Raw genomic sequence first — 19,908 nt, 5'->3', positions numbered from 1 at the left:
CTTCTAATTTATCTCTTCATTGATAGACCCTTAGTGGCTCATTCAGATCTCTGATATCTTCCAACCCTTTGGGAGAGCATGCAGAATGCTGGGAAAATGCATTTCATCCCTGTACTAGAGAGAAAGAATCATTCATGAAAATGAGGTAGGGGGCACATTTTCTTTAGGGAATGCCAAATGATTCCTTTCTATCTCAAAATGACCACTCACTGTTGTGGGTTGCCCTGGTTCTGTTTGTATTTTGATGTTAATTCTGCTTGCTTAAGAGGGCTTGCCCCAGGGTGTATCACATACTCAGGTGATCTTACGGAAACTTCTCTCAGTTCTGACTGGTCAAATAAAAGTGAGATCTGATGATTGGGAAGGGTAAATAAAAGATAGCGTGGGAGGACTCATATAGACAGCTGAGAGGAGGTGGAAGTAAGATGGAACAGAACCACATGGCTTGGAGAAGCTGCAAGTAGCAACAGGTCTTGTAGCTGGGGAATCAATTAGTATAATGATAGATCTGCCCAATCAAGGCATATACCATAAATATCACAACTGAGTTGTATGTTTTTATACGGGCTTATGGTATAAGAAATTACCACAACAATCCACATCTGAGCTGCTCTCATTAACACTCCCTTCTCTTATTATGGCAGCATACACCAGATACTGAATTCAGACAATGAGCCACTGTAAAACGTGGCTGGGGTCACCACTGAATGAAGCTTCATTGTCCTGGTTTCATAAACACATTAAACCTTTGAGTATTCAAGTCACTGCTCAAAGCCATAAAGCTGGGATTAGCCCCATATCTGTACGAGATCATTAGATATCTTTATGCTTCTTGGGTATCATCTTAAAATACTTAATCCAGATGCTAGAGAAGACCCTTCAAATTATCTGCTGTGAACCTGGGAACAATCTCAAAATGCTAAGAAATGAGATACACACACTTTCTTCAAGACTATTACATTATCAGAGTACACCCAAACCACACTCTGTTTTTTGTTGTTGCTGCTATTGTTTGCTTGTCATTTTATTTTGTTGTTGTTGTTGTTGTTGTTGTTGTTGTTGTTGTGAAAAAATCCAACGCAGAGACCCTTACTCAAGTCTTGGGAAATCTCGGACCCCAGACACAGAGAGACCATTTTGGATGTAATAAGCAAAGGCGAGGTTTATTACAGAGACCTATTACAGAGATCTCCGGGCCGACACGTATCCCGTGCAGGAGACAGAGGTGTCGGCCGGGAGAGGCTGGGAAAAAGAGTATTTAAAGGCAGAGGCTGTGAGCACCAGAGGATGGGGGATGTCAAAGGGGAATGTACCACAAGTTACAAGATTGTTTTATGGCTCCAGGAGATAAGGGGACGCCAGAAGGTTTTATGGCCCCCTGGTTCCTGGAACAGAGCTACTAAATCAGGAGAAGTGTAGGGTCTTCAGGTCAAAATTGATGGAGCATTTGTATTTGAAACACCTCTGGTTAGGCTTGGGCTGCCCGGTTTCTTGGAGTGCTCCCTGCAGGACACAATGGCTGAAAAGCACAAGTAGGGGCTTATCAGGATCTGGAGGACATCTGGTTAAAGTATGACTCTGAGTAAGCTGGGGGGACGTCTTTGGATGGTTTATGGGTCAGTCCTCGATAGCCTGAGCTGGTTCCTGCATTCCTTTTCTTTATCTTATGGCCTGATATTCCTGGCAGCAGGGCTTAGCCCTGAGTTTGTGGCTTTTGGGGCTAACTCTTTTAATTTTATATTTTTAAACCTAGAATTCATATAATTTTCTTTTCAGTTGTTGTTGTTGTTCTGTTTTTCACCAGGAGAAGTACAGGTTCAAGGGAAAGACTTCCACAGCAAGACTCCATTCCAGCCATTTACGGTTTGGAGAACCAGCTAGGTTGGAGCACATATGGCAGTGCTTTCAGAGTCTACTAGGGCTGTGGCAGTGTGAGAAGGGACCCCAAAGTCTCATTCCAGTGAGCTACAAACAATACCAAAAGCTTGCAATAGCTCCCATCTCTTAGCTTCTGGACATTCCACAAAGCACATAACATGAATCGCCTCGGGGACATCTCAAATCAGCTGCAGCCCACATCCCACCTTCCCACCTTACCCCACACCACACCACCTCTGCCATCCTCACAAACTGCACCTGGTTATGTTATATTTTCTTTTCTGTATTTTCGGCAAATTCTATGGCTGATGGAAAATTCCAATATATTTCCAGACTCCACTAATCAACCAACTAATTTGCAAGACTACTTTTTAGGTATGCTTAACCAAATATGGGAGAACTAGGGTAAGGTGTACAAATCAATATGTGACTACACTCAAGCCTCCACCCTTAGGACAGGAATCTGATTCCTAGCTTAGTTTGCTGCCGCAGTTTTCCAGCTTTCTCCTCTAATAGAATCAGCAAGATGCACTACAGCACTGTAAAAAAAAAATTCATCTTCAAGATAGGTTTAGGTCTATGCTGTAGAGCAGTTTCCTTTCAAATGAAGGATAGGGGGAGCTTCTGAAACATAAATATAACGTCACATGTCTGAGAAAGGTGAAACATGGTTCACTAGGGTCCTCCTCAATGTTAGTAACACACTAAACTTTTGTTAGAAGGGGAGATTCTACCCGGCAGATCTCCTTAGATGAGATTCTCAGACATGCTGAGCTACCTCTATGTCTGCATAGAGTTGCAGAGTTGCTGTCTTCCTGAGTCATCACATGCTAGCATGGGCTTCCAGTGACTCAGCTGCTTTTGAGCCATCCTGCTCCTGTGTGTACTTTCAACATACTCATGCAACTAACCCCAATATATACTCATTGACTCACTATGTTCAACTTTGGTAGAAATGTCAGTTTGCTCTGCTCTTAGTTCCCTATCTGTGGTGAGTAGAAATCGTGTAACAATTTATACTCCAGCTCCTATCTTGGGCTTACAGCTAGTTGTGTTTTCTTTTGAGACTTCTGGAATTGTGTGTCTGGGGCATAATATGTGGCTTGTTCAGTGAGACTTACCAGATTTATTGGCCTAAAAATGTTCCTTTTGGATTCTAAAGATCATCCTAGAAGACAAAGCTCTGATATCTGATGTTGTAATAAAGTTATTGTGCATTGTGTGAATATTGTTCTTATCTTATTCCAATGCTGATTTTTCTACTCCCATATCTGGTTACAATCTGGACATGGCCTGAAAGTGCATATTCTAAGAATCTCTTAGCTCAAGGTTGTATAAACATTACTCCAAATTCATTGTCTTCTTTGTCAATAAGAGCTGACCTGCAATAACTCAGTACAGTAAAGAATAGGCCTGGATATCATCCAGTGTGTGTGGGGGAGAGAGAGTGAGAGAGAGAAAGAGAGAGAGAGAGAGAGAGAGAGAGAGGAAGAAGAAGAAGAAGAAGAAGAAGAAGAAGAAGAAGAAGAAGAAGAAGAAGAAGAAGAAGAAGAAGAAGAAGAAGGGGGGGGGAGGAGGAGGAGGAGGAGGAGAATGGAGGGGAGAGGAGAAGGGAGAGGGGGGGAGAAGATTCACCCAAAGGAGAGGGTTTTGGTGACACCATGAGAAAACACCTGGAGCAGAGAAAGCTAAATCAATAAAAAAAATGCAATTATCTCAGAGATTTTGTCAGAGAGGTAGCCAGATTAGCCTAGAGGATTGGAAAATATTAATAAATGCTTAGAAATTGTGCTTTAAGGCCTATTACATAAATCTTATAGTCTCTGTCTCATTTATTTAAGAGCTGTCTAGGTTATAGGAAAAACACCATGTACAAATTACATTAACATCCTGAGATCCTCACCATCAGTCACTGGATGTTCAGGTGTCCATGCTGCCCTGATACTACCCTGTCATACCTGATCTCTTTAAGGCTATCCTTCAGCGTTGCACTACTGAAATGACATCAAAAAATTGGAAGTTTAAAAAGCAAGACATTTTGAGATGTCATCTATTCACTTATGGGTGTGATGGGAAAAACTTGATACTCCCACAGTTCATTCTGCTTATAGGTCTTACATAGTTTGGAATGAACACTGAAGTACCCAGATTGAAAATGGATGATGCGGACATACCTCATTTTGGACCCCAGGGAGACATGAAGAAATGAGAGAGAACTTGCTTTGTTTTTGGAGACAGCCTCAACAGTTTATATTATGTTTATTTACCTTTCATCTTGACGTCAGAATTCAGTGTTTGGGAATGGGTTCTCATGTACTGTGTGCGTTCTAGCAGTTGAACTCTGATGTTGGGGTTGGTAGCAAGCACCTTTACTTCAGCATCCCATCAAACTTAATAATTATAAAATATTGGATATTTGCTCCTTCCAGAGATTTTGAGCAGCTGTAAGAGTTACATATTTAATTTAAGAGCAGAATATTTAAATTAAGAGCAGAATATTTTACCTTACAATAGACATCCTTAATGGAGGCCTCAAATGCTTCTTTATAGATCTACAATTAGCTTAGATCTTAATTAGGCAAGCTCTGAATTTGAGCAAAAGTAAAATCAAAAGTAAAGCAATGCTAACTGAGAAAGCATATATAAGTCTATGCTGGGTTTTGTGTCTACAATGAATTAAAAGTTTGAATTCATATAGTATGTTTTGGAATATTATTTCTGTATATTTGTAGGTATTTGAAAAAAAATATCTAAGTACATAGCAGTCCTGATTTTCTTATGTGGCTTTAATTGTCAGCTTGATTCAGCCTAAGCCACCTGAGATTATTCTCATCTGGATGATAGCCTAGATCAGACTGGCTGGTGAGTATGTCTGAGGGGATTGTTTTTTTAATGTTAACAGGAGAGTATATCCCACTGTAAGTGGCCCATTTCTGGGCAGGTGGTCCTGGGCTGTATAAGAAAGCCAGCTGAGCACAAACCTAGAAGCAAACCTGCAAGCATTGTTCCCAAATGGTTTCTACTTCACCCCCATTTAATAACAGACTTTGACCTGGAAGTTTGAGCTAAATAAATTTCTTCCTCCCTTAAGTGGCTTTTTGTCCAAGTATTTCACACAGTAACAGAAAGAAAAGCAGAGCACTGCCTGATATAAAGTCAAGTACTCCATTTCCTTTCTTCTCATTCCTTATCTGCCTGGTTGTAGACATAACCCTGACACAATTGACCTTGTCTATTACAGCTTCAGGTGATCCTTACTGTCTGTATCTCCCTTAAGGCAGGGTCTCAGTAGGTGAATAAGTATATTCTATGCTTCAAATGCCAAGGCCCATGTGGAGTCTGGTGTCATATGAGAGGAGTAAGGTTTTAGATGAAGACTCCTGAGTAATCGATTTACCCTCTCTGAACTTTGTTCTCTTTGGCAAAAATGGGGCATAAGCCTTTCTCAGTAACATGGCTTCTAAGAGGATTAAATGTGATAATACATAAAGGATTTAGCCCATTTTCTGAGTCCTGTAAATAATCCTCTGCTTTCTTTTTGCCAGGCAGACAGATAAGAGTTCTGTAATCTTTAGAAATTGTTACTTTTTAATGTTGACTTCTCTTCATAAGTGAATGGGTATAGAAAATGGGGCCTATACACAAAACAGAGTTTTATTCAGCAGTGAAAAAAAAGATAAACTTACATGATTGACATTAAAATGGATCAAACTGGTAATCATCATCCTGAGTAGAAAAAAATGTAGAAACAGAAAGACAAACACTACAGTCTTGATTGTGTGTGTGTGTGTGTGTGTGTGTGTGTGTGTGTTTGTGTTGTTTAAGACATGAAACAAGGAGGTAACTAAGGACAATACTATATGAAAGAAGAATGAAGAGGACAATTGAGCCTCGATGTGCTATGTAAATATGTATCCTCACTTAAATATATGCTTATGCAGGCATGCTCTGGCACACATTTGAACATATACAAAAGGAAATTTGTAGTTGTTTATAAGCTAATTTTAAATTTGAGAAACTATCTACCTTTAAAGGACTATCTGTCCTTTACACAGACGATTCCACCTACCATTCTCCCTGTACTGTGATTTGTAGATGGTATGTGTGTATACAGATTCTCTTTCAGGGAGAAAGCTGTCAAAGAACAAAACAAAAACAAAAACAAAAACCAGTTACATGGCACCTAGGAAAGAATTATATACAATAAAAGTCACAGATTCTTCTTACATTTGTTAGTCTAACAAATCATGTATGTTCTGTGCTATACGACATTGGGCCATCATTGTGTGTCTCTTGTACAGTTTGTACTTCTTTTACTTATTTTTTCTTTTCAAAGGGGTATTTCTAAAGTGTTATATAATCATTTTACACATTTTAATAAGTTTACTCCAAAGCTTTTCTGTGCTAAGTTTTTAATTCAGTCATTTTCTAGTTTATTAAAATAATGCTGTTTTTATATGTCATGTTTTTAAAAAATATTTTCTGACTCTTCACAATGGGAACTGCAGATGCTGCACAGGACCATTGCATTTTCAGACAATCCTGATAGTGGACCATGAAACTTGTCATGCCTTTATGATAGTTATGTTCCCCTTTCAAGTTGCCACTGACTAAACATGCTATTTTAGCATGGAAATATAGAGAGTGTGAAAATTAATATTGGTTGTCATCTTGACACTATCTAAAATCTCTTAGGAGACAAGCCTTGGAACATACCACTGAGGGATTTTCTAGCTAGGGTTGATGGATAGAGAAAACTCAGTTTAAATTTGTGGCACCATACCATAGACTGGGGAGCTAGACTGTCTAAATAAGAAAATACAGGCTGAGCATCAGAACTCATCAATCTCTGTTTCCTGCCTACAGATACGGTATGCAGCTGCCACACAGTCCTGCTGCCATGCCTTTCCTACTGTCTTAGTTATGGTTTTCATTGCTGTGAAAAGGTACCATGATGAAGGCAACTCTTAAAATGGAGAACATTTAATTAGGGCTGGTTTAAAGTTTCTGAGGTTCAGGCCATTATTATCAAGGCAGGAAGCAAAGCAGCATCCAGGCAGGCATGGTGTTGGAAGAAATGTGAATTCTACATCTTCATCCAAAAAAAGCCAGGAGCAGACTGCTTTCATGCAGTGAGGAGGAGTGTCTCAAAGCCACCCCCATAGGAACATCAAGGCCACACCTACTCCAACAATGCTATACCTCCTAATAGTGCCACTTCCTGGGCCAAACATATTCAAATCACCATACCCACCATCGGGGACTATGAGTTCCATCTCTGAGCCAGAATAAACCCCTTCTTTCTTATGTTGTTTTTGTCAGGCCCCAACAATGAGAATAATAATTGCTACAGCAAGCAATAGTAGTTCAGAAGCAGTTGTCAGAGAAATGTCTGTCAAAACAGACATTTGTGCCAGAGAAATGTCTACCATAATCAGGGGACATATTTGTGCATGTGTACTCACCAGGTTCTACAAACTGAGTCAGAAGGTCTTAAGATAGTCCCTCAACATGGGAACTATCATAATTGTAACACATGGAAACTGAGACTGACAACGGATAAAGCTTTAGCCTAGAAGTGAGATGGTATAAATCCAAAATCATTACCTATCTTCTCTTTTCCAATGGCATCACATGCATTCTTTATTCCATTACAGTCAGACACCAGAGTGTCTGATAAAACAGGCATGCTTTATGCCATTATCAGAGGTGCTGTCTATAACACTGCATATACAAAGCTTGACAGTTTTCACTTTCCCTTGGGTGTTTTCCAAATAACTAATTCTTGATCAAGAAAATATATGCTGTTATTTTATGAAGTTCCTGTTCATAAAAGACAGACACAAAATGACTGAAAGGAACTGAGTTTCCATCCCCACCAACAAAGCTTCATGTTCCATGGCAACTTTGGATGGTTGGCCTTTCATGAAAATATTCAGTTCTTGAAATGTTTGAGAAAATTAAAGGTTCTTATTTTTTAAAAAATCATAGCATTTGTGTTATTTTGTAATATAATCATTAAATGAGAAGATGAAGAGATTAGCTTAGTCGGTAAAAGGACTTATTGTATAGGCATGAGGACCTGAATCCTGCACATATGTAATAAGCCGTGTATAGTTACATACTTTCTTGAAACCTGAGTGCTCTAGGGAGTAGACACAGGAGGATCACAGGGACTCATTGGCCACCAGCCTAATTCTTGGTTCAATGACAGACTCTGTCTCAAGTGACTAAGGCAAAAAGTGTTTGAACGGAATCCTTAATGATATGTCCTTCTCTATGTTTACAGGCAAGGGATCTACACACATATCTGCCTGTACCAAACAAACACACACACAAAAACACACAAAGAAATGTGCAGATACACAATATACATCAATACACATACCAATACACACATTCCATGTGCACAAATTACATGTGCATGCGTCTTCATACAGACACATAGAAGCACATAAAATATACATACACAGGCACACACACACACACACACACACACACACACACACACAAAAGTGAACCTTGCCATAGGTATAGAACTTCTTTTTTTATTGTTTTTTCTTCTGATAGCATTTCCGTTCCCTTTCTTATTAATAATGAAGATAAGCCATATAAATCAGTAGGTATTTTATACCTCTCATTGGTAATCTTTAAGCCTGAAAATTTTTTTGGAATAAATTATAGAGGAGGAGGCAAAGAGCAAATGATAGTTGGACCAAAGCAGTCCACTTCTTTTTATTTATTTATTTTAAGAATTAGTTTAAAGACTGTAATGTGGGGTGTGTGTGTGTGTGTGTCTGAGGTGCATATGTTTCTGTGTATGTCTGTGTGTCTTTGTGTGTCTGTTTCTACTCTGCCTCTATATCTGTATCTATCTGTCTCTCTGCATCTCTGTCTCTCTGTTTCTCTCTCGTTGTATGGGTATCTACATGTATGTGTATATTCATGTATGTGTATATGTGTCGATGTACAGATACCTATGGTCTTCAGAAGAGGATGTTGGATCCACTAGAGCTGAAGTTACAGGCAGCTATGAGCTACGTGGCATGCATAGTAGGACCTTAATTTGAGTCTCCTGGATGAGCAGCAAATACTCTAAAACACTCAAATATCTTTCTATTTCTACAATTTCATTTTTGTGAATCATATTTCACTGGATTATGGTCCATCCCTTCCTTTGCATCTGTTGTATAAGGCTACTTTCACTGATATGAGAGCAATGTGAATTGTCACAGAAACAGTAGCCTGCCAGATCCCACCTCCAGTATCTTCAGTGGGCAATCTCTGTCCACAGGTTGGGTATTTGTGCATGCAACTTATGCCTCCCTAAGCTCACAAAACTGCTCCATGCAACATTCCCAAATGTGTTCCTATTGCAAACTGTTTTCAAATCATCTTGGTTCCCTGTATACCTGTGGCAGGTAGTTTCAGTCCCTGCCTCCTTTTTCCAGCTGGCTCTCCAGCACATGCTCATCCCTAATCTTACACAGTTCTGTGATTCTGTCCAGGATAATAAATGCTAAGTAAATTCTTATTGCTATTTAAATACACATTATTGATTTTCAGTATGATGCATCCCCTACAACAGGGTTTAAAAACATTTTGAGTTTTTGTTTTGTTTTTCTGGAAAAGCATTTAATAACTTGCTCATTCTTCTATGGATGTCATGATATACGGCTTTCAACTTTCTTCAATAGTTTATAAATAATCACCTCTGAATCAGGAGACTATGAATAACATCAGCTATTCTGTGACCCACATATTAATTTTGTCTATTGTGCACAAAAATGAAGAAAATTCTTATCCTAGTTTAATTTCTCTTACTGTGATGAATACCTCTGAAATAAGAATACTTGTTTTATAATTCGGGGTTATTATCCTTGAATTGGGCAAAAACTTAAAGATTCACACAACATATACATGTAATTCTGTTCTATCATATTAAAATGTTATAAAAAGTACCCCTAGAGGCATTGCAGGTATGGCTGTCTATATCACATATATGTTAGTAAGTGGCACAGAGGAGAGAGAGTAAGTTTTACTTCAGTGTTCTCACCTGTGAACATCTGAATGATTATTCATCTTACACTCCCTGAAAAAAAAAATGAGGCTGAGAGGACACCCAGTCTGGCGCCAGACAGGGAGCTAGACCCAGACAGCATTGAGTCCCATGACACAGAGTCCTGGACAGGCTTCCAGTGTGGGGAGTAAGCCTAGACTAGAAGATCATAGAATATTATATATCAGCAGAATCTGGGCATGAGTGAGCCCAATGCAGATTACCTCTGCCTGCAGTCATACAGGAAGGCCTGATGAGAAATGATCTTGTGATAACCCTCAGTCTATGAAAATGCTCATAGAAAGGCTACTTGAAGAGGGCAGAGATACTCAAGCTGAGTTCCTGGGGTAAATTAGAGAAGAGAAAGCTCTCTGGTCTCCAGAACTCATTTCTCTGCTTTCCACTTGCAAATGCAAACTAACTATCCACTTCCTATCCCCACCACAGTATGCTATAGTCTCAAACTGGAGCCAAAGGACATTTTATCTATTCAGGAAGGTGCTTCTGTCAGGTCTGTAGTCACAGCAGTGAGAAACTAAGTTTGAGAGAAAACCCAAATCCCAGGATGGTACCTTGACATCCAAGGCAATTATTTTTCACAGAATGAAAGGCTTCCATAGGTTTCAAGTCACCATTTTCCCATCCACAGCCCTCTGTGTAAAAACTGAAGATATAAAAAGCTTACAGCATCTGTAAGAAGCAGGAAGGAGGTTTCACACTCTCACTAAGTGAAGTCTACTAGTATTCTTTTTGTTTTTCTTCAAGGAACTTGTGTTAGAATATATTAGTATGTTTTAACTTCCAGTAGTAGTCTAGTGCTTTCTGCCTTATTAAATTCTTTAGCCTGATGTCTTCCATGCTTACACATTAGGGTATATTGAGTGTATGCTTTTCAGGAAATAGCATTTCTCTCTTCGATCCTTGGCCTAGGATGCTGTGCTTCCACTCCTTTACATGGAATCTCTACTATCTTTGTATCTGGAATATGTCATGATAACTCTAGTGAGGGACAGTAATAGTAACAGTTTTTATAAAGACTTCTATTCCCTAAGGAGACTGGGAGGCATAAGAAGTCAGTCACCATACATGGAAAACAGAGAGTGGGTCTGGGAAGGTAAAACTTCACCCCACTTTTGTTGTGTGGCAAACCTGATCAGAAAATTCAAACCACCACGGAATTAGCAACTATCTCAGGCACCATTCTCTACACAGTCCCAGCAGTTGTCTGTCATTAAACCTAGCTTCATAATCATATTTGAGAATATTGATATCTTTTTTAACTTTGCTTTAAATTCATGTAGACAAGATGCATTACTTCAGCCTTATATGACACCAATGTGCCTTACAGTCCCCTAGGACCTTGTCCAGTGAAATGACAAATGCTGAACTGGCATCCTGTTACCTCACAACTACCTCACCTATTAGTTCCCATTAATAATCATAATTGCCTTACCTCATTCTCTGGGTCTGCGGAAAACCCAAAGATGAGAACAAGCTCCTCTTCTCCCAGCAACAGCATCTTAAGGATCTTTAAAGAATATTTTCTTCAAAAACAATAGACCCTAGAAAACTATCCACTTTGGATAGTTTTCTATATATTTTTATGGTTTTTAATTTCAGTTTTTTACATATAAAACAATTATTGTTTGACTCCAAAAGGGGAGTTTGATTATGTGAACATGAAACATGTCATATTTGTTCTGCCTATTTCAAAATAACTCATTTCAATTTAAATCACTGCCACTGAGTTGCAAAAGCAAAGCGGGCAAAACAAATACATTTGTGTCTTCAAATGAAAAATGTGCAAAGTATCAACAGTGTTTCCAAGGTTGGATTTATGAAGGATTATTTCTTTGTAGAATATTCCAGTTACTGCTTATAAATATCTAAACATTATAAGAAAAGGGCAAGGTACAGGGTGACAGCTCAATTGGAAATATACCTTCACATGAATATTAGGACCTGAATTAGTAGAACCCACCTAGAAGAAAGGGGGCAAGATGACTTAATGGGTAAATGTACTTGCTACCAAGACTAAGGACATGAATTTGATACCTTGGAACCACAGGTTGAAGGAAGAAAATTGACTCTCATATATTGTCCTTTCACCTCCACATACATTATTTGATATGTGTACATATACACAGCAAGAAATAAAGTATTAAACAACTTAAATGGTAAACTTAATGGCACAGGAATAAAATCTTAGCATTGAAAATGTACTGAGATGCAAATTCCTTGGTGTTCCCTTATGATCTGCCTGATCGAACTGAGACAATTTCAAAAGCATGGTGACTGACACTTTGAGGACATTATCCAATGTTGACTTGCCTCTCCAAATACATGTACATGCATACCTATACATACATATGTGCCACACACATGAAGATGCAAACATACTGAAAATAAGTAGAACAAATATTTGCCTAATATTGATTTCTTAACAGTACGTTGGCTACTTTAGAAACATGTCCTAACCTATACAACTGGATATGTTAAAAACGTGTAATTCTAGACATATTATTATCAAATTCTGTTATCTAATTAGTGTTAATTTAAACACTAATTAACCATTTCTTCTTAGTTTATTTTGTTTTATTATAAAAATTAAAAGGTATTCATTATCTAAAAAGACAAAAATGTTCATTTTATTTCATAATCAATTATTATGTATGTATATATTATATAATAATTTATGTAATCAATTATAGAGCTATTAGTTCCTCTTCGAATAAAAAAATCTGTTTGTTTTCATTTATAACTTGACAATAATATTAAGGTACACTTGTTGCCTTTTAGAGTCATGTTTATTATTAAGGATATTGTCTATTGTTGCTGAGATGCCATGGAATCCAGAAAGCTTAAGATGATTGAACTCAAGTTTACCCAGTATCCACATAAACCTTGAATGACAGAATCAACTCCACAGTGACTTTATGCTTGCCACACAGATGCCATGGTATGTGTACCACTCCACTAAGAATAAAAATATTAAAAATAATAATACTCTCATGAACTCTCTAGACTGTGGCAAAGCAAGGACTGCCTCCCCACCAATGAGTAACCTCCAGAGCCTAATACCACAGAGGTGCAACATACCAAAGGAAGCAACGTGTCTTTCCTGTTTAATAAAATCACATCTGCATTAACAGTTTCACAGCATAGCTATTTCTGTCATTATACATATGCATGCTATGGTACTATCTTCTGAAGGATTTTTCCACATTTAAAGGAAAGAAAAATTTTAAAAAGTAAATAATACTGTACTTAAGGGAATGGTTAATTACCTGAATTCTTTGCTGGTAGAAAGCCCCAAAAGAGTCCTCACCTTGTCCACAAGCCCAAGTCATCAGCTTATGTGCACATCCTTTCTGGCGTATTTCACTAGGTATAAAATGAACCCATAAGGGCTGACCATAAGACACTTTTCTTTGAATTTTAAATCTTTGCTGTTAAGTTAGAGAAGGGACTGATTGAAAACATTGATTTGGCGCAAAGTCAATGATGTCAATAGAAAAACGGTCACATAATTTGATTTACTGGCCATTTTAAGACAATAGTGCATGGTAGAGCGCATTAATGCTTGGATTTTTAAATTTTTAACTAGGACTGTGGTTATGGGATATCAATAATAGGAAGTAGGTAAGCTCTTAGCTAGACATTACTGACACAAAATACTAACTTCAATTGCGAGCTGTCAAGAATTTTTGAAATTTTCAACCTTTAAAAGTAATTTAATGAAATTTGTTTTACAAATAAGTAAAACTTTTTAAAGTAACATGTGCTGAGGTGGGGATGTGCCTTAGCTATGAAGCCCTTGTTGTACGCACATTCCATCTCTCTATTATTCCTGAAAAAGCAATGTGTGGAATAGGTACTTTTGACCCTACCACTGGGGAGGCAGAGAAGGGTAGATTCCAGTGTTTCTGGCCAGTCAGTGTAGCCTACTTAGCAAGTGATGCTTTGTCTTAAGGAACAAATTATGTGGCTCCTGAAGAAAGAGAGCCAGGTGGTCCTCTGGCATACATTGTTATTCATGCTTGTTAGCCATGGAAAAGGGTAGGCTACTACAAATTCTCAAAGTTTTTAAGAGATTTTAGTCAGAAAATACAGATACATATTGGGGTCTGTTCTTAAACACCTTAGAAGACACCAGCAAATGTAAAACACAAGTGATTAAAAAGGTACAAATGTCTATTATGCTACCTCAGATTCTAATAAATTTTGTGACAGAATATTGAGCCTGCAGCATGTTGTTCAGTACAAAGACTAAATATGCAGGATACAAGCTAAAACAGCTATAGTCATCTCTTGATGGCCAATATGGTCAAGCTGACAGGTAGTAAATGCCCCTTTCACACCTCTGTGACGTAATTTCTCTATTAATTTCATGGAGATGTGAAGACTTAATTTAAATTTGGGCAACACTTCCTGTGGATTGAGAATCTGACTTGAGTACAAAGAAAAAAGTGAGCTGAGCCCCAGGATTTATCTCTTTCTGCTTCCGGACAATGAACACCTTTTGAACAGCTTCATAGTGTCCCTACTGCCTTGTCTTCCCTGCCATGATGTATAGTGCCCTCAAATTATGAGCCACAATAAAAAATTCTTAATTAAGTGCTTTTATTAGATATTTTCTCATAGCAGTGAGTTAAGAACTGCTTTTTTGTTTGTTTGTTTGTTTTTGTTTTTGTTTTGTTTTGTTTTTCTTTTTTTCTTTCCTAGTCATGGTTTCTCTGTGTAGTTTTGGTGGCCCTGGTACTCAATTTGTCAACCACCCTGTCCTTAAATTCAGAGATTGCTGTCTTTTGCTTCCTGAGTGCTATAACTGGTTAAAGGCATGCACCAGCTTATACGACAAATCACAGAATATTTTACCAGACGATATAGTGTCAGAACGTATAACAGTCAGCAGTCTTACACAAATGAAGGCAGTTGGGGAAAATACTTAGCATAAATTCCACAGATACACAGGTATATTAAATCTACTGCTAGTGACTGATTTTGGTGGTACATTATTCATTAGTGTTGGCCCTGATGACAGTACAGACATCTACAGCACTCTAAGTTTGTAAATATGAAGAGACAGGTATTGTGGGAACAAGTTTCACTTTTCTCTTTGATGGGATCATGATTCTGTTGACTGAGCTCCTTTCTGCTCATACCAAGTAGTTTCACTCATAAATATCTTGTAAAGAATTATTTGTAGGGTTATGGGATATTTGATTTTAATTTGCAACATAGTCCAGTAAGTGTTCTGTATTGTCATGCTGGCACATTTTCAAGTTATATTCTCAGGTTGTATGTGAAGGTACCCATTACTAGATACTGTTTCTCTCTGTGACTGTTATAAGATTTGTGTGCATTTTTGCATGTGAGATACAGTATCTATGGTGTACAATTTAATACATGTGCAAATATGTGAATTCACACTTGTAATGATGAATTTGGAGGCCAGAGGACAATATCAAATATCTTAGGTGTTATCTAACAGCAGACTCATTTCCAGGCAGCTAGGTTGAGGATTTTAAAACCCAAACCCACAGTGGCACATGTACTTCAACAAGGCCACACCACCAAATAGTGACACTCCCTTGATTAGGCATACTCAAATCATCACACTCACGGAGCCATCTCTACAATTTATCTTATGCTTTCTCTATTTTGCATCTACTTTTTACCTACTAACTGTAAGGCCCATAACTTATTTCTGGGACATCTTTCATTTTTTTCTCCTTCAAAATCATTTGCATTTAAAGTGAGTGGGCACTTCCAGCAGAGGGAGCAGAAATGATTCAAGAATGCAGGACACATGAGTGTGTGCTGTTTGCTTATTAGTTAAACACTGGAACAATTGCTATGTAGCTGAGTGAGGATAAAAAAGAAGGAAATGGTTGATATTTGATTGTAGCGAGGACTTCTGTGGTCCCACAAGTTTGTGAACCTTGTTTGACTTGGCAGATTCACTTGTGACATATGGCAATGTGGAAGGTACTTCATAAAAATAGAAAAGTTCATCTTATTAATATATGGTAACACAGCTAGCAGGTAGAAAGGTGTATTGGAATACTTTGGTAATGGATTTAATATAAAATAATGAACATGATCATGCATTTAATCATTCCTGAAAATGGAGACAGATTAATGAAGTGTTTGCATAGATGTTCAGAATAAATGTCAGCAAGAAATATACTTCTAACTATATTTTCAGGTTAAATGTGCATTAAGGATTGGCAAGATGACTCAATTGGAAAAGTGCTGGTCTTGAAAGCACCTGAACCAAACACTTTTCCTGTAAACCTATGTAAGAGTATCCAGGCATAGTAGTACACACTTTTAATCTCATTTCTAGGGAGACAAAGACAGAGAGTTCCCTGGGGAATGGTGCCCAGCCAATATACAAGTTTGAAGCTAATCTCAAAAAAAAAAAAATAAATCCAAACTAACAACAAAAACAAAATAAAACACAAAACCTGTCTCTGAAACACGGTGAAAAGAACATAGGAAATAATAGGCACAGTGGCCCTCTGTTCACTAAATGAATATATACACAAGCAAACAAACAACTCACATATCAACAGTCATATGAATAGCCATGTATACAAAACATGCTTCTATGTATGCATGGTTGTATAAAATTTTGATTTAGGCTAATCTGCTTTTATAAAAAGCCATTTTGACTTATATATATATATATATATAAAATATATATATGTATATATATATATGTTAATGGCTATGTTGCTTGTAAGCCTAGAAATCCAGATAAAAGTGGTAAATTATCTGCTTCTAAATATAACACTGAAGTATAGAAGATAGTTGACATTATAGTTAATACATATGAATCAGATTTTCTACTCATTTTATTTAGAAGAATCTGCAATATACCTAATACTACCCAGTGGGATTTATATTGAAAGTATTCATGAATATAGTGAAACTACTTATAATGATGGGCAGATTAAGCAATGGAGGAATTAACTTCCTCCATCAGTTGAAAGACTACACAAGACTATACTCACATAACTCTTCCCAAAACTGTACAGAATTCACTGTGGCTGCAGAACACTGAATTCAAAAGATCCAAAAAGGAGCCAAGTGGTAAGATTCTGATGTCAACACTGCTTTTAATTTTTTAAAGTGTCTGTGTGTGTGTTTGTGTGTGTGTATGTGTGTGTGTATGTGTGTGTGTGTAATAACCCAGTCACAAAATCTTCAGCATACAACCTGTCTTTTCTGCAATATAGAGTGGAGCTATTGTCACTAAGAACTTGTGGGAATGGAACTACCAATTACGGGTCTAACTTGACATCCATGCCACATGAGTGAACCTATGCCAGATTCTGCCAGGCTTGCCAGAAACTTGAACTTGGATCCCACAGTGACCTAGGAAATAATCAAATAAAACTGGTAAAAATGAAATGAAATAAAATTATTCTTAACAATATCTTGCTATATTGCTATATTTATAGATTGATGCCTAGCTCAACAGTTATCAGAGAAGCATCATCTAGCAAAGATGGTAACAGATGCAGAAACCCACTTCCTAACAGAAGGCAAAGCTTAGGAAACCACACAGAAGAGGGGCAAAAAGAATTGTAGGAACTAGAGGGGCAAGGAGACATGAATAACGCATCCTACAATATTGACACACCAGGACTTATGGGCTCATAGAGGCTATAGTGGCAATAATGGAGACTGCACTGGTCTGGCTCAGGTCCTCTCTATGTACATTATGTATGTTCATTAATTTAAGTGTTCTGCAGAATTACTAGTACTCAGAGTTGAAGTGCCTCTGATTCTTTTGCCTACTCTTAGGACACTTTTCCTAAGGTTGAATATTCTTACCCCACCTTGATATAACTTTTTTGTCCAGCCTTCCAGCAACTTGTTATGCTGTGTTTGGTAGATATTTCAGAAGTTTGGTCTGTGTTGAAGGGAAACAGAAAAGCATTGAATTTGGGGCATAGAGGATATAGTGAAAAAACTGGAATGTGTAGAGGAAGGAGAAACTGCTCCTGGGATGTACTGTATGAGAAAAGAACAAATAGAAAAAAATATTTATATTTTATTTGTGTGTATTCATGTGCATGTGCATTGTGTGTGTGCACATGTGTGTGTGTGTGTGTGTTATTATTTCATGCATAAAATTTACTCAGGGACCAGAAGTGGGCTGAAGATCCACTGGATCCAGAGTTACCTTTGTGAGGCCCCTGACATGGGTCCTGGGATCTGAACTTGGGTCTGACCAGGAATTGCTCTTAGTGTTCTGAACCATCTCTCTAAGATGGTGCATGCTTGAGAACTTGGATCTGAATCCCGGGAAAGTTCACGGAATCCTGATATCTGGGCTATTTATAAAATAGTAAGTGCTTTACTGTTAGCTGCCCCTGTTTATCTAATCAAATGTTGTTAACATTTGGTATCTTTAGTGTGGTTTATGATCCAATCTGCACAATCTATAGGATAAACATAATGCCCTCTAAACAGTCCCAGTTTTATTCAGTTTGACAGACAGCACTTCTGTGAAAGACAGGCAAGGAACACATGGCTCTCTATTTTATCACAGTGGACAAGATGAACTAATCTAATTACTGGAAACTCACAAGTCCAACACTTTTGAAAACAAGACATATATGGCAAGACTTAATGCTGAATCTACTTCCTCAAAATGTACATCAGTGAATTGACAAAACTTAAGTTCAAAGTATGCTTATCTGATCGAGTGACTTTCGTCCTTATATATTTTAGAATTATAGCATGTTCTACCATATTGCCAAATTTGTAAGACAAAATGTCCTAAATCCAAGAATGGCTACTTGTTAAATTAGGATAAATGTGTGAAAATGACAATTTTGCTCAGTTTGTTAAGTCAGTCTGTACTCTTTTCTACTTCATATGCAATCCTACAATTAACACACAGGGCAGGATACACTTCAAATTCACAGCACTATTTTATTTGACTCCACCCAGAAGTTCATGCTGTACATAGGGTGTGCATTGGTTTATTAATTCACATAATGTCAGATATAAAAGGATGTGACTTGTTCAGCTATTTTTACATGACCTGGATCAAAGTCCAGCTGGACAAATCCTTGTCAGCTGAAGAAGGACATTTTTTTGTTTGATTTGTTTACTAGATTGAGAAGATTAACAGGGAAAAGAGTGGAATATTGGAGATATACTACTTGCAAGAAGGAGAGAATATAACTCTGAAAATGAAAAGGGAAACACTCAGTTCTAGCATGTCTAGAGTAAATGAAATTCTGTACTATAGCAACTTGGTTATATCCAAGTGATAGAATCTTTTAGACAATCAAATTTTGACTCAAAGTCATTATAATAGTCCCCAGAATATGGGAAATTTCATGCATATTATCTCAATTCATCTGAAAATTAATGACTGAGTTTCCAAAGTAAGGTATACTATTTTCTGTGGTTACTTTTGAAGGTTAATTTCTAGATCTTGTTAGTTTAACATCTAGAAACTGAACAGGAAGTACCTTCAAGGGAGCTTTTACGTTGAGCTAATTCAAGTAAAAATATACATTACAAATGCACTCTGTACAGTTCATGGTCTGGGTCACAGATAGAATAAAAGGAAAACAATAAGCTGAGGACCAATATCTACCTCCTTGCACTTGATGACTTTGGATGTGATGCAGTCAGATGCTTTGCATTCTCTCTTACTGATGGAGCATGCCACCAAACTGACACAAAATTCACCTTTCTTTCCTTGCTTTTCTCGGATAACTTTTCAGTGATTTGAAAAAAATAATGGACACATTATTTAAAACAATACCAAAGGTGTGAGAAGAGATAAGATGTTAAATCAAAATTGTAATGTACAACTCATATGAGACTAACTGTAAATTATGTTTAAAAAGGGGAAAACTCAGGTTTCTGTCTGCACAAGTGAGGTATGAAGTTCTAGCTTCCATCATAGTAATCTTCAGTTCTATTTATGGAAT

The 19,908-nt window shown here is 37.5% G+C and overlaps 1 protein-coding gene and 1 non-coding gene across 4 annotated transcripts in view; one reads left to right on the top strand and one right to left on the bottom strand.

Annotated features, from left to right (window-relative positions):
- Cntnap5c (contactin associated protein-like 5C) overlaps window positions 1-19,908 on the bottom strand; it is a 1,032,620-nt gene that overhangs the window by 838,042 nt on the left and 174,670 nt on the right.
- LOC120096404 (small nucleolar RNA SNORA17) lies at window positions 9,836-9,968 on the top strand. The gene has a single exon (XR_005492831.1). It is a non-coding gene; the product is annotated as a small nucleolar RNA SNORA17 (small nucleolar RNA).

The sequence above is a fragment of the Rattus norvegicus genome, chromosome 13 (genome assembly GCF_036323735.1).
Source record: "Rattus norvegicus strain BN/NHsdMcwi chromosome 13, GRCr8, whole genome shotgun sequence".
Lineage (NCBI taxonomy): Eukaryota > Metazoa > Chordata > Mammalia > Rodentia > Muridae > Rattus > Rattus norvegicus.
Note: the sequence above shows the minus strand (reverse complement) of the source record. Positions and strands in the feature narration are given on the sequence as shown.